General features: G+C 37.7%; 1 protein-coding gene across 1 annotated transcript in view; it reads right to left on the bottom strand.

Annotated features, from left to right (window-relative positions):
• The window catches only part of LOC145291485 (uncharacterized), a 139,439-nt gene extending 121,208 nt beyond the window's left edge, over window positions 1-18,231 (bottom strand). Inside the window, exon 1 of the mRNA XM_080137368.1 lies at window positions 18,121-18,231. The gene's annotated coding sequence lies outside the window, so the exon portion shown is untranslated. The remainder of the gene's footprint in view (window positions 1-18,120) is intronic.
• Window positions 18,232-18,437: the final 206 nt, after the last annotated feature.

Genomic DNA, 18,437 nt, shown 5'->3' on the forward strand with positions numbered 1-18,437 from the left:
GAACATTCAACAAAAAAGGCATTCTCCTTTTTTTTTTACGAATACTTAAAAAGGACTTCTGAACTCATTATAAAGAGAATTATATTTGTTAATGGTTGGTTTCTGTGAATAAACCTCCGTTTGTTTTGCATGTAAGTCTTCTTCTTTTTATTTTTATTTATTTGTGGAGGAAGTTAGTTCCTAAAAAGGCCTGACGACCCCCACATATTCAAGTGCTGGAAACCTGCAAAACACCAAGATTTTTTTTTGTGACTACTTGAAAAGGAAATTCAAAACCCGGGACACTTGAGGAAAAAAAAAAAAAAAAAAAAAAGAAAGAAAAAAAAAAACAGCAAGCACTTTATTTCAAAGTGCCTACGAAAAAAAAAAAAAAACGTGAAAGTTACAGTAACCCTTTCTGCAAAGTGCACACAAAAAAAAAAAAGAAAAAAAGGTGTTTCGCTAGGATACCGTGAACTTATTAGGTAGACTGTTTTGAAAGAAAAAGTAATTTTTTTTTCTCAGTGTACTAAGAAGGGATTTTTTTTTTCTTGTACGTAATCAATAACGTAACAAAAGGAATCGGTTGTTCGTAGTTATTAAAGAAAGGAAATTGTAAAAGTGACTGATTTACTAATTTGAAAAACAAAATGGAGAATCTTATCAAGTTATTCGCGGAAATGCAAATGCGTCAACAAGAAAGAGATAAAGTACAGAGAAGGCGTCAACAAGAAAGAGACGAATTACAGAAAAAAGAACTACAAGAAAGAGACGAAAGACAGAATGAACGGCTTCTTAAATGTATAGAGCAAATGCAACTTGGTCAAAAAGATTTGTTGGAAAGATTAACGACTAATTCTGCACAGGAAAGCAATACGATTTTTTCCACCGCAACAATTGTGAATAGCATAGATGTGTTCACGTATCTACCAGAAGAGGATAAAACTTTTGAGGCATACTTCAAGAGGTATGAAGATATTTTCGAAACAGATTGCGAAAGCTGGTCAAACGCAAAGAAAGTAAGTTTATTACTTCGAAAGCTTGGTACCAGTGAACATTGCAAATTTGTTGATTTCATATTGCCAAGGAGAACGAATCAGTCTTCGCGGAGACCGTAAAACTTCTTAAGGAGTTATTCGGACTGAACATGTTTCTTTTTCACAAGAGATGGTCATGTATGAACCTTAAGAAAACGGAGGAGCAGGACTACCTGACATATGCGTCAGTAGTGAATAAACACTGTGACAATTTTAAATTATCAGAAGTTACGGTGGACGACTTCAAATGTTTAATTTTTGCACAGGGGCTAGTTTCTACAAAAAATTCAGAGATCCGAGGATGTGTTCCCTCAAAATTAGAGACAGAACAAGGTCTGACAACTGCAAAAGTTAGCAGAAGATTGTCAAAGGGCAGTATCACTAAAAAAAGACTCCAGAGATATAGAAGATGCAGGAGTGTTGTACATAAGAAAGATTAAAAAATCTGGCAGAAACGCAGGGCAAAGAAAGTGTGAGACTTGTCAAAATCCAAAAGATTACGCGAGTTATAAATACTCAAACTCTAATTACAGAAAACGAAATTACGATTCAAGTCAAAGGAACTATAGAAAATCGGGACCAAGTAATAATTGCGGAAGATGTGATTAAAAACATTGGGGAAAGGATTGTCCTTACAAAAATATCAGATGCTTCAATTGCGACAAAGTCGGACATAAGAGTATTTGTTGCAGAACAAAATATAGAGTACACCAAATGAGAACAAACGACAAAAAGAAAGACAATTTACGAAAATATGTGTTGGTTAATATTTTCGGCAAACAAATAAAATTTCAACTTGATTCTGGAGCAGATTTGTCGGTAATAAATGTTAGCACTTGGAAAAAACTGGATAAACCGACTCTGAAAAAGTCAAGTAAGGGTGCAAGAACGGTGACAGGAGACAAAATCAAATTCAAAGGAGAAGTCGTCCTGCCCATTAATTTAAATGGCACGACGAAGAAATTGAAAATCTTCGTAATTAAAGAAAGCGAGAATTTATTGAGAACAGATTTTATTGAAAAATTCAACCGTTGGGATAAACCGATGAACGCTTTTTGTAAAAAAATAACCAGCTGCACCACAACGTCAGAAAATATTAAAAATGAACTAAAGAACGAATTCCCAGACATATTTACTACGGGACTGGGAAGATGTAATAAATTTAAAGCTTCGTTCGAGCTAAAAAAGGATGCAACACTAGTATTTAAGAAAAAACGGAACGTGCCGTTCGCCGGATTAGACAAAATAGATAGCGAATTAGACAGACTTGAAAGAACGGGCATTTTATCGAAAATCGAAACTAGCATTTGGGCAGCGCCTACGGTGTACGTAAAGAAGAAATCGGAACAAATTCGAATCTGCGGAGACTTTTCAACCGGGTTAAATAATATGCTACAAGATCACCATTACCCTTTACCAAGCCTGGAAGAGATTTTTGCAAAACTAAATCGTGGGAAAATTTTTTCAAAAATAGATTTGTCCGACGCCTATTTGCAAATTCTGATAGAAGAAAAATGCTCAAAGATTTTATGCATTAACACACACAAGTATAACCGATTACCGTTCGGGATAAAAGTCGTGCCGGCGATATTCCAGCAAGCAATGGACACAATGCTGAACGGTTTAGATTGTGCTTGTGCATACCTGGATGACATAATCATAAGGAGCGCGTCCATAACTGAACATAGAGAGCATTTAAAACAAGTGTTCACAAGAATAAACGAGTACGGATTCAAGGTGAAAGAAAACAAATGTGAGTTTTGTCTAGACGAAATCAAGTATTTAGGACAAATAATAAGTAAAGATGGTCGACGCCCTGATCCAGAAAGAGCGATAGCAATTAGGAATATACCAGCACTACATAACGTGACGACTTTACAAAGCTTCTTAGGCCTCGCGAACTACTACCAAGTATTTATCAAAGGCATGCACGACCTAAGAGCTCTGCTGAACGAATTATTAAAGAAAGAAACACCATGGATATGGACAAAAGAATGTCAAGATTCATTTGAGGAAATTAAAAAGACTTTGACGTCAGAGTTAGCCTTAACTTATTACGACCCAAAATTACAAATAATTGTTGCGAGTCACGCGAGCGCGTATGGTATAGGAACATGTATACAGCATATCATACCAGATGGAACGAAAAAACCTATATAGCGCACACTTCAAGGATCCTAATTCTGTCAGAGAAGGCTTACTCCCAAATAGAAAAGGAATCATTAAGCATTATTTTCGTGGTGACAAAATTCCACCATTATCTGTACGGGAGACATTTTATACTGGAAACAGACCACAAGCCCCCAGTGACTATTTTCGGCTCAAAAAAGGGCTTACCAGTATATACGGCAAATCGGTTACTCCGTTGGGGTACGATCTTGCTAAATTATGATTTTCAAATAAAACATCTACGTTCGGGGAAAAATAGGTCATGCGGATGGATTGTCAAGGCTTATACCGAAAAGGGATGAAACCTTTGAAGAGTCAGTAATTGCAGCTATACGTTCTAATTATGAGGAAAAAACATGGTGGCGAATATAATAAAAGAATTACCAGTCACGCTTACCGATATAAAAAGGGAGGCTGAAAATGACGTCATCAAAGACATAAAGAAAAAATCGATAGGGACACCGACGGATAAAACATTACAACAGTTCCTGCAAATATACAGGATAACTGAGAACCCAAATACATGGTCGAAATTATTGCCAGCAGAATTAATGTTTGCGAGAAAAATAAAATCCCCATTTGATAAATTAATACCAAAGCAAGCAGTCGTATATAAAACGACACACACTTCACGTAAAAGGTTTAAACCTGGTGATCAGGTATATTTTAAATGTTTTAAAAATAATATGTCATATTAGGAGTCGGGTACGGTAGATAAACGTATCGGCGACTTTATCTACATGATAAAAGGTCAAAAAGGGGTACACAAAAGACACCAAAATCAATTGAGAAAACGTCATAGGAAGGACAACGAAGATGACAAACCTGAGTAACAGGAAGATCAAATTGATATAGTATACGAAACGTTTAATATTGAACCACCACAGACCATACCCGAACCGAGGAGATCAGGAAGGAAAAGAAAAGCTATAGACCCAATGATAATGAACCCCAAAAGGAAAAGATATTGAAATCTACACGACTTCAAATCTTGAGAGGGGGGTGTTGTGGAGACGCTCACTAATTAGCATACGTGGGTGGGTGAACAAGATATAGATAAAGGTATCAAGTCAGCAAGACCGGGGAGCTGTGTTCGAATGCCGGATAGGCAAGACGCATGTGCCGGTTGCTCCATGAAAGACTTTAACATGCTCTCTGCCGGACAATCTTCCAACTGCAGTACAACTGTACCTTTGTAAATATGTATTATATTTTCGTCTTAATATATTTGTTTTACCTTTACTTTCTGCGTTCGTGTTGTTATTGATACAGACACAACAGTAACATATCCAAAAATTATGAAAAATGATGAAATGTGAGTTACTAGGATGATGTGTTTGTAATGAAAAACCAGCCAAGACAATGTCTCAAAGTTATTATTTTAGACAGGTGAGCGATAATGTGGGTTAAATTGTTGAAATTTGTAACAATCCAAGAATTATGGGATTTACCGAGATACGTCTACATATATACTTACAGATTACCAGGAGTCACCCTGGATTCAATGAGATACATGCAAATGTATGCAAACAGAATACATGGTCGCCTGGGATGTAATGAGATAGCTGTAAATATATACTAGCAGAATACTTGGTGTTGCCTTGGATTGAATTAGATTGATTGGAATATATACTAGCAGAATACCTTGCATCACCCAGGATTTAACGAGATTGATTGAGATATATACTAGCAAAACACCCAGCGTTGCCCGGGATTAAATGAAATAGACAAGAATATATATTAGTAAAATCCCTGGCATCGCTTGGGATTTGATGAGATAAATGTGTTGTATATTACCCGTCCTTTCATATACATGCTATAAATGACCTACCCTAGGTAAGATACAATTATTTCATATGTGTAATACCCGTCTTATGTAGGTAAAATATTCTTTTGTTTGAAATAACAAATGATACATAAACATACAAAATTCCTCTCTCATAAGAATAACAAATATATTACAAAACCAAATTCAATTTTTTCATTGTTTATACTATCCCGAGCAACGCCGGGTAGCCCGCTGGTGTAATAATAAATACGAAATCTGCATCAATAAAAATATCATATTTAAGTGTATTTTACGACCTGGCAATACTGGGGGCCTGCTACTTGGTTATAGTCAGCTGACTTTGTAACTTCTGACGTAACGCTACCGGAAGTGATGATAAGGCAAATCAGTCTCTTTGCTTTTTTCTCTCATGCCTACATCTCCCCTGTACATGTACTCTTTTTTTATTACGTTTTTCCAATCAAACAATCATTGAATTGAAAAAACAATAACAAAAAATAGTTACTTAGTAAAATAAGAAAGACAGAAAGGAAAAGAAAAATATAATAATTTATAATACTCTCTGTTTTGGAAAAGAGAGAAAGAAAGAAACAAAAAAAGTTATTAAATTAGAATTACTATATGTAAAGCAGGGAAGCCGGAGAAATTGTTAATAAAGGCAAGGGTTTTTGGACTATTAAACAGTCTCCTTCGCAGTTCCTGAGGAATCTACGCTAGTACCAGTCACAATTTGCCCAAACTTGTGAGTGAATCGTTAACCAAACTTCGCTTAAGGAACTTAGTAGAAACATTAAATTGAAAACAAAACTAACTGATCCAGAAAAAGTATAACTATTTTTCTTTGTATACAGACTATATATATATATGTATGTATATATATATATATATATATGTATATATATATATATATATATATATATATATATATTAACCAAATGATTTTTGATAAGAAAACCATTACTAATGACTAGTGATATGACAACAGCATATTCTTTTCATTGTTTTGATTCTCGAGTATATATCCAACACAGAGAACCACATCACTCTATATAAAAGCATATAATAAGATATCAATGGATACACACTCGAGGGTCAAACAATGAAAGGAATATGCTGTTGTCATAGCCGTACTAATGACTTGTTCATTTTTTAAAAATTTTTTTCATGTTTTCAAAGTGATTAAGTTTTGCACAGATATAAACAATCAAACCTTTCCAGCAATGATGGTTCTCAGCCGACCGGTGACCTTTTGTGAGATAAGAAACCACTATCAACCACCACCAGCTGATGACCACCCTCGGAGATGTCCCAGAGCGTAAAAATGCTGTTTTAATATCTCCGAAAACCTGTTGGTGTGAAAATTGCGTTACCACACAGATTTAGTGACCTGCATGTTTTGTGCACTGCACAGATAAAACTGACAATCTATGCATGGTTCTAGTGGCCTGAATACATTTGAAGGGTTTGAGATTAGATAATATTACATTTGTGATCTCGTAGTTGGGGATCGCATTTAATGTGTGATCCACCGCCACTGTGGAGAATAGTCTGTGTGAGTGGTAGGGTTACACACTAACATCTGTTGAAATTTATCCTAATGTTGAGTTCCAGACAAAATCGACATTTCAAACAAAGAAAGGGGCTCATATTTAAATATAAGAAAAGATGGGTTTATACCAAGAGAGGGGAGGAGGTGTGCTGAACACAACAGCTTGTGCCCTGAAACCTTTATTGTTAACAGCAACAGAGTCATCACAGTCTGTTAACGTCATTCTTTCAAAGCTGTTTAAAAACAACTTTTTCACAAGATTTTAAAAAGAACAGTAAAGGTGTCTTATAGTTAACACCGCAAAATCAAGTAAAAAAGAAAAACAAATTTACAATAGATAACTTTTACCAAATGCAAGAGAATTTAATCTTTTATTGACCTCTATAGCTTTTCAGTTTTGACACTTCTTAAAAGTGTTTCTATTTTCAAAATTTGTATTTTTGCCTGGGTGGCTTGTGCAAACAAAATGGCTGACTATATAAAGCTAAAATCTTCAGTATAGAGCGGAGTATTTTGGAATAAAAAGGAACTTACAAACAGTTTCAGTAAGTTAAATATCTATAGATCGGTCAAAAATTTAATCTTTGGCTGAGTGGTGATAGTTATTAAATGTATTTTTGTTTAGTTTTCGATTTTTCAATTGCTAAACATACAACATTAAACTTTCACATCAAATAAATTAGGGCGGCCATCTTGAATTTGTTACAAGCCTTCTAGTAAATGATGCAAAATATGACAAACAAAAAGTTCTTACAAAATGTAACAAAACTGATAAACCATGCAGTTTGACAGAAGATTAAATGTTTTATGTTTAGTATAACTTATTTGTTCTAATGTTTTCCTCCCTTTTTGTGTTATTAATGTAACTTTACCAAAATAACATCTACAGCGTGATTGAAAAGTCACTCCTTATTTTAAAAATCTTGTAATTTGTTTATGAAGCATTTTTACAAAAAACAGAGTTCTTCTTTCCTATAAATATAGATTTCCCCACAGCTGAGGAAATCCATCTACTGCCCTGTATAGTAATCCTCCAGAATATCGGAGGAAGGCTCACAAGTGTTACACTTTGACCAAGAAGCATTCATCTCCCTGAGATATTAACCTTAATCCACCTATCTGTCTCCAAAACCTATAGATTTGCAGTTCTGAATCTGACATGTTCTTTGCTTGCCATAAATGCAGAGACAATTAGTGAAAAATCATGATGTTGACTGTGATTTGCTGAGTTATGGCCCTTATAATTCTGTTGGATTCCAGACTGTCACACCATGAAAAGACAGGAACCGAAGATTTAGATGGCATAGTTCTGACACATTACCACTGTGAGAAAGTGTTGGGCTCTAGAAGATACTGTTGCTGCTACTCCTTATCGTCATTGCCATCACCCTGTCACTTAGCATTTAATGTCGTGTGACCAAAGTCACTAGTGAAATTTGTCTTTTAAAACATTATTCTGATGTGTAGAAGACTGAGACGGTTTGGAGCATGTGAGGAAAATGGATGACAACCTTTGGAAACGCAGAATGTTGTTCTTTGATATGAGAAGCAAATACTGCAGACGGCCAAAAAAGCGATGACTGGACAGCATCAAGGTTGACCTTTACGCTCTAAACATCACAGAACATCTGGTCAATGATTCTAATGGCTGGAGAGCAGTCATCAACATTAACGGTAACATGACAAGAAGGCATCCAACCTCAGTAATTGGGAACAAAAGACATCAAACCATGCAGTAGTAGTAGCATAAGCTGCACAGCTGCTGCTGATTATTGATGAGTATCATTCATTCATTTGGTATGAATCAGATGATTCTAGTGTTGGCATTCTTTTCCCGGATATCTTTCTAGTTAGAATTATTTCTAGAAAGACATTAGGTACTTACAGGAAGTCTTTTCGGCCTGTGTTATACCAGTGAAACATGGACCTAAACACTTTTGACTTGCAACCACTTTGGTGTAATGATCATGCCATGATTAGGTAGATGTTCCGCTGCAAACTGGAAGAAAAGATTCTATCAATCATGTTTCATCAGAAATTGTGTACTCATGAAATTAGAGATGCATTATACACTCAGTGTCTTATATGGTTCAATCATGTACAGGGTCAAACGATAAAATTAATGCCCTGGAAAAGATGACATGATTCCGTTTCCGTTTGATGAAAACCAGTTTTCTTCTTTTTTTTTTTTTTTTTGTTGCAGACCATCTACTAGTTGGCTAGTTGTGTATAAATCCCAAGAGCGAATGGAGCCTTATATAATGTCTGAAAGCGACAAAATGTTCAACAAGCAAGATCAGAGATGTGCCACAGATCTACCGTTTCAAGTTAGGACAACAGGATGATTGCCAGCACCTTCAATATGCAAATCCGAACGATTTAATGCTTGAGGGTACAAAAAAGGCCCTCAAACAAAGAGGTTGACCCAGTTTTATCATATAAAAAAGATTATAATTAGAAATTTTGGAAAAGGTTCATGAAAAAATAAAAATGTTAAACAGAAAAGACATGGAATTAGAAAAGAAACTAAGAGAAAAAGGGGGGGAAAAAGTTGAGTCTTCACTTAATCGTCTAAACAAACATTAAAAATACATGGAAATTTACAGGACTAAATGAAGTTCATTTAGTCCTGTAAAGGCTTCCGTAGTTTCTTATAGCTTGAGATAAAAGATGGAATTACTTGAAATTCAGAGAATTATGTTATAATACTTTTTGCGTATTCTTATAGTAAACCATCCAAAATCTTATTTAGACAAAAAAAATTGATTCAAAAACCTTTTAAAAAATATTTAAGTATGTTATTCACCGAGACAAAAATGGCAGTGAATTGATTTTTTAGAAAATTTAAAATTCTATTAAAAATAGTAGAAAAAGTTTTATATTATTCTGCCTTTTATACGATAAAATTCAGGCTTTTATCTTTCTGAAAAAATAAATTGCTCAAGAATAATGGATTTTAATAGATTTTAATTTATTAAAAAAATAACAAAACAACTTAATTTCTCTTCCATTTTTTTGGCCGTGCCTAAAGAATAAAACGAGCGCTGATGTAAGAGCCCAACTGTACAAAACTAGTACATGTTTAGGAAATTTCCCTAATAAAATAAAATAACACAATTCTATGAACAATGACAAACAACTTCTTCAACTTAACAAGGGAAAGGTTTATTTGCAAAGCGTACTGAAGGAAGAAAGTAGAGTCGGGTCTCCACTGCCTTACGAGGTAGTTACAACCCGCGGCTGTCGTCAATACCTTTAGTAGGAGCAGCGAAGAGAACAGGCGTCTAGCACCGACGAAGGCTGGTAGCGTAAGAGAGAGTTTTCTTCTGGGACCGGAAGCTGTCTGGTCCCTAGGGGTCAATTTGTATTCGTGCGCAAGTCCTCAGATTGGACAGTCTAGCGCCTCATCACTCACTCAGAGGAAGCGAATGCGCGAGAAGAAAAGGGGTCCATTTGTGTCTGCTACATAACCCCCTGCTTAGGCTGAAAGCCGACAGAGAGAAAGGTAGCATAACAAATAGCAGAAAGAAAAATACAATAAGAAATGTCCGTCTCTTTAGGTTATTTTCTTGCAGAAAAAAATGTTCTTACTTTTCTGTGAAAAGTTGGAATATTTGCAGAAAACGTTCTGCTCTAAAAAGGAGAGAAGAAAAAATGTTCTTTTTCAACAGAAATACACTGTTTTGCAAAGTCTCTTCGGCCAATGTACCCGTCGACCACTACGTGTAGTGGTCACATAATTGTTCTCACGTGGAACATTTACCTCAGGTGTATGATTATGCTGTGTGTATGTTGGAGGAATGTGTGGCTCAGGTGTTAATGTGTCCAGAAAGGCTCTTTTTACCCTATCTACCGATACTGTCTCTTTTTTACCACTAATGTCTAGGATAAAAGTTTTATCAGTGCGTGAAAGCACGCGATAAGGGCCAGTGTAAGGTGGAGTTAGGGGGGCTTTTACTGCGTCCTTTCTAAGGAACACGTGAGTCCATGTCGCTATGTCCTTCGGAACCAAAGATTTAATGGTCTGTTCCCTAGGGTGCATCGGCGGTAGCTTACTGAGATAAGCTCGTAGTCTGTTGACATATAGAGCTGTGTCAGTTGATATATCCTCTATCGGGGTCAGCATCTGACCTGGCAACGATAGAGGTGCTCCATAGACCAGTTCGGCTGCGGAATATCCCAGGTCCTCCTTGATTGATGCCCGACAGCCAAGAAGGATGACCGGTATGTACCTGCTCCATCGCTGTTGATCAGGGTAAGCGCGTAATGCAGCTTTCAATTGGCGATGGAAGCGTTCTATCATCCCATTTGAAGCAGGGTGATAGCTTGTTGTCCGAATGCGAGTGATCCCGAGGATCTTGGACAGTTCCCGGAATAGGTGGGATTCGAATTGTGCACCACGATCAGTGGTGATTGTAGTGGGAACTCCGTAGCGCGATATCCAGCCTGATATAAGGGCTCGCGCTACAGATTCAGCCGAAATGTCACTAAGTGGGATGGCTTCTGGCCACCGTGTGAAACGGTCTATGCAGGTCAGGAGATAAGTGAATCCCTGACTGACCGGCCATGGTCCAACCAAGTCAATGTGAACATGGCTAAACCGAGCGTCTGGGGTGCTGAATGTTCCAAGGGGTGCGCGGATATGCTCGTGCACCTTTGATTTTTGGCAGGATACACAGGAACGTGACCAAGCAATGATGTCACGCCTCATGTTAGGCCAGAAAAATCTAGCTGTAATCAGCTTTACTGTGGCTTTGCGTCCGGGGTGTGCCAGGTTGTGTAGAGTGTCGAAAACAACTCTACGTTGGGTCGTTGGAACGAATGGTCGAGGTGAATCCGTTGAGGTGTCACAGATGATCTGCGTGTCAGAAGTAGGCACGGGCAGATATGCGAATTTGCAAGTCCCGAATTCAGGTGACGATGGATCCAACGTGTCCAGACTTGGCTGGTCTAAGGCCATCTGTTGCAAATCGATATCCGATGGTGAGGACAGAGAATTGATGGGCAGGCGAGACAATGCGTCTGCTGCTGCGTTCTGCTCACCCGCGATATGTCGGATATCACTAGTAAACTGCGAAACAAAGTCCAAATGACGTGTTTCGCGGGGAGAATATTTGTCCGGCTTAGCACGCAGTGCGTATGTAAGCGGACGGTGATCGGTGTAGATCACAAATTGTCGGCCCTCGAGTGAATGTTGGAAGTGTTTCACTGCGAGGTACATTGCCAGTAGTTCGCGGCCAAACGTGCTGTAACGTTGTTCGGCCGGTTTCAGCTGTCGCGAAAAGTATGCTAGAGGTTGTAACTGTTGTTGGTGCTGCTGTTGCAGCACTGCACCTACAGCTGTGCCCGATGCATCAACGACCAGTGAAAACTGGGCATCGGGTACAGGATGTGCCAGCAAAGATGTCGTCGCTAGTTTATTTTTCACTTCAGCAAATGCTCTAAGTTGGATCTCATTAAGTGAGATCTGCTCGTTTTTCTTCTTCCTGTTACGTAACAGGTCGGAAAGAGGAGCTAAGAGATCCGCACAGCGTGGGATAAAGCGTCTGTAGTAATTCAACAGACCAAGGAAGTGCCTAAGTTGGCGAAGTGAAGTGGGCGGTTGAAGGTCTTGTAGAGCCTTCACCTTTTCCGGCAACGGAGATATACCGTCTGGGCTGATAATGTGGCCCAGGAAAACTAGTGACGTAACACCGAAAACGCACTTACCAGGGTTAATCCTCACTTGGTATTGCTGAAACCGTTCAAAAAGTAGGCAGAGGTGAGTGACGTGTTCCTCAGGTGAGGCACTTGCCACGAGAATGTCATCTATATAGTTATAGACGAAATCTAAATCACGCACTACTTCATCCATAAAGCGCTGAAAAGTACTGGCAGCGTTACGTAGGCCGAAAGGCATAGTAAGAAATTCAAACGCTCCAAATGGGGTTGTAACCGCAGTCTTGGGTATGTCGGCCGGATTCACCGGGATCTGATGGTAAGCCTTAACCAGATCTAGCTTAGAGAAAGTCTTACAGCCATGCAGAGAGGAAGCGAAGTCCTGAATATGCGGGATTGGGTAACGATCAGGTACCGTCATGGCATTGAGTCGTCTATAGTCCCCAGTTGGACGCCAATCTCCGTCTCGTTTTGGAACCATATGCAGAGGGGAAGCCCAAGGACTGGACGAGGGGCGTATAATTCCCAACTGTAGCATATGATTAAATTCTGCCTTCGCTGCTTTAAGTTTATCCACAGGAAGGCGACGAGGGCGTGAGAACACAGGAGCACCTGTGGTCTCAATATGATGTTTTGTGGTGTGCATGGGTTTGCTCACCACAAAATTTAAATTGGTTAACTCCGGGTAGGAGTGTAGCACCTCATGGTATGGGTCATTTGCAGCGGCAATGAAAAATACCGGGCTGATAGATGGGGCATTAGATAACGAGCCAGGGACGGAAAGTTCCGTGCTAGCGTCTATCAGCCGGCGTCTGCGCATGTCGACCATTAAATTAAAATTATGCAAGAAATCCGCGCCTAGTATGGGGTACGGTAGATCTGCTACAGTGAAAACCCACGTAAAGTCTCTCCGTAAATTCAAGTCCAGAGAACGTGAAATTTGACCGTACGTGGGGATAGGTAAATGGTTCACCGCTTGCAGTGTTATCAATGACACTGGTGGCCTTTCTTTAAGTAGCCTAAGTGGCCATATACTACAAACAGCGCCAGTGTCTACCAAGCAACGTGCTTGAGATTTTACGTCAGTGACGAAATAGGCACGGTTATTTGCATTTTGTGGAAAGTTTGCCGTGCTCGTCTTTCCACAATTTAGTTTCCCTGGTTGTTAAAAGTGCAGGGCATTTTACAATTCCGTGCTTCAGCGCCATAGCGACTATGATAAAAACATAGTCCCGGCATGTTTGCACGGCGACGGTGGTGCGGGGAAGATGAGCGGCTTTTGTAGCGGCGTCTGGGTGAGTGCGACCTGCCCATATTGAGCTTGCTCACCTCTCTAGTGAGGTGTTCGATGGCCGTTAGTATAGCCACCGATGTAGCATCCTGTCTTACATTTGCGGTGCCTGCGGGTACCTCAGCAGGCTGTTGTGGAATCGCCGCGGTGGTAGGCCCCCTCACAAAGTCCATGACCTTGTCCGCCGATGCTGCTACTACATCGACGGTGTGTTTTTCAAACATTGGCGCAAGTATGGCCTTTACCTGCGCCGGCAGCCTTGAGAAAAAGAGCTGCTTAATTAAGGCACTGTCAGGAGGGACGTCCTCTGCCAATTCCCTCATTCTACGGAGTAGTTCCGTCGGCCTGCGGTCACCTAAGTGCTCGTCATGGACCAGCGTTTGAAAACGCTTTTCCGCCGACACGGACGTCCGTAGTAGCACCTCCCGTTTTATGCTATCGTAAGTGGAGTTTAACGGGGTGTCCGTTATTAAGTCCTTGACCGCAGGAGTCAATGACGCGGGGAAGGCACTGAATAAAATGTGCAGCTTCGTTTGCTCTGACACGTTGTTCGCCGCAAAATAAGACTCGAGTTGAGCAAACCAGACCCGGACGTCCCCAGCGAAGGCAGGCAATGTTGTCATCGTCACTACCGAAAGTAGATACCAAACATTTTTAAAAAAAAATATATATATATAATGTATCCGAAATCTGAAAGGACGCCGAATATGGACCACGTGGAGAAGAAAGGAGAAATATGGAGAAAATCTTTAAACAGAGACAATACAAAAAAAAAAAATTTAACAGGCTAATGGGGGAGGAGAAGAAAGAAACAAAATTACCATGAAATAAAGCTAAAACAAAATTATATCAGGAAGAGCCGTGAAGCAAAAAAAAATGTGGACAATATGGGTTTTTTTTTTTTTTTTTTTTTTTTTTTTATAAATGTGTGTGAACCTGAAGATAAATGAACTCTTTAAGTACTTACATTTTGGCCGAAGAGTGCTAATGCGGAAAAACTTTGTGAAAGTTCTTTTTTTTTTTTTTTTTTTTTTCGTACACCAAGAAAGTGTCACCTCTTTTTGTAGGTTGGCGTTCTTTTTTTTATGTGTAGCCCGCCGTTGTGAAAGAAAAGGGTGTTTTTTCTTTGTTTTTTTTTTTTTTTTTTTTTATGCTCCTTAGTTTATAATATATATATATATATATATATATATATATATATATAACGGGAAAAAAACGATAAGGAAGAGAGGGAAATAACGTCTTTTTTTTTTTAAGTTTTAAATGTGCTCTCCCGAATCCGTTGTCTGTTTATGAGTGTGGTTGGAAACCATGTGCTGGTTTTTAAAATGCGCGCCTTACCCTGTTAAAAAGCGAAAGAAGTGTCTGTTCGGAAATGTGTTATCACGACGGAGTCACCATTTTAGGAAATTTCCCTAATAAAATAAAATAACACAATTCTATGAACAATGACAAACAACTTCTTCAACTTAACAAGGGAAAGGTTTATTTGCAAAGCGTACTGAAGGAAGAAAGTAGAGTCGGGTCTCCACTGCCTTACGAGGTAGTTACAACCCGCGGCTGTCGTCAATACCTTTAGTAGGAGCAGCGAAGAGAACAGGCGTCTAGCACCGACGAAGGCTGGTAGCGTAAGAGAGAGTTTTCTTCTGGGACCGGAAGCTGTCTGGTCCCTAGGGGTCAATTTGTATTCGTGCGCAAGTCCTCAGATTGGACAGTCTAGCGCCTCATCACTCACTCAGAGGAAGCGAATGCGCGAGAAGAAAAGGGGTCCATTTGTGTCTGCTACACATGTGTGTCGACCGTTTAACGGATTTGACATTTGTAGATTGTAAAAACAGTTAAATTAACTTCCATTTTATAATTATAATTATATATATAACCCTAAGTCCAAGGTTGTAATACATCAAACTAGATTTTAGGTTAGTGGTTGAGTTAATGAATGCTACCATGTGTACTATGAGATATTTTATCCAACACAGTGGAAAAAATTAACATAACAATTACAACAAAGCATACCGCTTAAATTCGACACAAATTTTATTTGTTCTTTGTTGCAAAAAGGAAATTCCTAATTTGCCTCTGAACACAGCTGGTAGCACCCTCGAAAGGTAATAGTTCTTTTATCTTCATCAGGAACTGGTATTCGGGTACAGCACTGTTCGAAGATCGGAGTAATTACAGCTGTTGAAGGGGGTTAGTATGATGCCTTCTGATGAAAAGATTCAATTTTCGACTTGAGTCGACATTACAGAAGTTCATAATTATTGTTCATTTGAAAGAAAAGTCATTAATGAAAGGTCGATAATTTTGACCTTAAAAAAGTCTTTGGGAGACATAATAATAACTTAGCCTAATCATTAAAATAAAGTCTCAAGGAGACGAAAAGTTAAAGGCGTCAAAATGCCTCATATCCAGAGAGAGTTGAGTTCCATCCTTTGGTTTGGCTGTTTTACTGGAACTGGCTGTAAAGAGAAAAGGCATTCAAATGCCAAGCTCATCGCTAGCAGTTAAAACATCAATAAATTTGATTGGTCTAAACAAAGACAATGGGTGATCAAATCAGCCAATGAGGAGCTTGCTTATAATTGTAGAATTTCTCACAGTACCAATTCTAAATCTAGTTATAATAAACTTTTACAGATTAAACGTTAACCGTGGCCATATTGATTGTTTTTCGTTTTTTTACAATATGGAATTTAGAACACTTAAGTAAACATTGATTAAAAAGTAATTTCTGGCTTTAATTAAAGTTAAACGGCAAAAGTCATATTCCAAGTGTACTCCGGAATGACAAACCCCTATCCCTATTTACTTGCCTTCCCACGAGGGAAGACAGTCACGTGGTCAATTTTTAATATGGAAAAATCCAGCTCCCCAACAAAGGAGCACTTTAGATTGGAACAAAAGTAAAAATTTAAACTGCCCCAGTCTAGAAGGATTTCTCCTTCATTCGTCACGAACAGAGAAGATGAAATGTAGTAGATACTACACTTTGCTCCTAACCAAAAGGACAAGGAGACGGAACCCTGTTATATGAAAGAAACGGATTGGGTACTTGTACAGTTTAATCAAGACAATAAAAAATATTGTACGTATCCGTTTTGGACTGAAGTCCCCCCCAAAAAACTTTTAACTTAATTTGATCGAGTAGGTTTTTTTTTTTTTACAGCGGAAAAAACGTTTTTATGACAGCGCATTCAAGGTAGCCATATTTGGATTTTAGAACACGCCACGGGGAGATAATTCGGTATAAAGTGCTGCCCCCCCCTCACCATCTTAAATCGCAACTTTTTCTTCCTAAAAACTAAAAATCGAAACATGGCTACCTTTTGATCGTATCATAAATTGTTTTTTCGCTGTAAAAAAAAAACAAAAAACAAAAAAAAAACACAAAAAAACTACTTGATCAAATTAAGTGAATTTTTTTTTCGGAGAACTAAAACTTCATTCCTTAACGGATATATACAATATAACTTTTTTTTTTTCAATGTCTTTATTAAACTGTACAAGTACCACGAATTGTTTGTTGTAAAAAAAAAAAAAAAAGATTTTTTTTTGTTTTTTTTTTCTTTTTGTGAAGATGCAAAATAAAAAAAAATAGCAATGCTGGTTTTACTTTTTAGAGTTCGAGTGTTAAGTTATCAAAAAAGGGTTTTCCCCAGAAAAAAGAAAAAACATTTTCAAGTAAAAAAAAAACAAAAGAAGAGATATATAAAAGTTTGAACTGCACTTGTGCTATTCACGTCCACACAGCAAAACAGTTAACAAGTCTATAAAAAGAAAACTCCACGAAAAAAAGAAAAGAAAGTCACGCAAGTAATTAATTATTGTTTATTTCCTTGTTGACAATAATGGTTATAAAATCAAATATTATCGGACGAAGATTTTTTTCAGATTTTTATAGTAAATAAGATTACTTGTGGACCATTTATAGACTTGTTTATTTTTTTATTATTACTCTCTCAGACACACACAAGAAAAGAAAAACTATAAATACTCGGCTTTCGCTTGCTATAAAGTTTAATTCTAGCCAAGTTTAAAAGCCTCCAGAACAAACTTTTTAATTAGTTTCCTATGACCACAAAGAAATAACTGGCGACCATTTTGTTCTGGTCAGTAGTTACACCTCGTAGATTTGCTTATTCAAAAAATGGCAACGTTCTATAATCTAATCCTTCCTTGATTCCTATGGCATTGTCATTAACGTCATAACAACAGCTAGTCAATTTCATGTGTGTTTCTGTTAGAGTTCCCTGAGGTTCTTGGTTGCAAAAAAAAAAAAAAAAAAAAATTCAAACTATGATCTATCTTTGGTCAGTGGAGAAGAAATCCTCCTACACTGAGACAATTTTTACATTCGTTCCTAATCTAGAGTACCTCCGTTTTGGGGGAGTGGAAAGGGGCTGGATTTTCCCTACATTAAAACACAAGCCTTGTGTCTAACTCTGCCCACGTGGGGAGCACGTAAATAGGTTCAGTACTAAGACATTCGGAAATGGTCTACTCCACAATAATCCAGCCATTTTTATTTTTTAATAGTCCAATTTTCAGCATGGCTACTTCAGTTATAAAATCCTAGAATCTATCTTTATTTCAATAACCAACAAGTAGTTTTTTTTGTCTTTTGTTTTTAAATTATTTTACTTACGACATATTAACGTGTCCGCCATAATTCATGTTGAACCACGATCGTCGTTTGCCCATTATTGATGGACAAGATTGTCATTTTGGTGGACCTATTTACTGTATTTTTTTTTTGTTTGTTTTTGTAAAACTTGCGGAGTGCGCTGTTTTATGGTTGTTGTAAAAATGGAACGGAAATTTAAATTTCGTTCCGTTTTGATAGTTTTTTTGTTTAAAGAATAACATCAACAATCGTTCTTTATATATATATATATATATATATATATATATATGAATTTTTTTTATTTATAAAAATAATTTAATTTTTAAACGAAAAAGTCA

Source organism: Euprymna scolopes, chromosome 12, assembly GCF_053919585.1.
Source record: "Euprymna scolopes isolate OS-2025 chromosome 12, ASM5391958v1, whole genome shotgun sequence".
Taxonomy (NCBI): Eukaryota; Metazoa; Mollusca; class Cephalopoda; order Sepiida; family Sepiolidae; genus Euprymna; species Euprymna scolopes.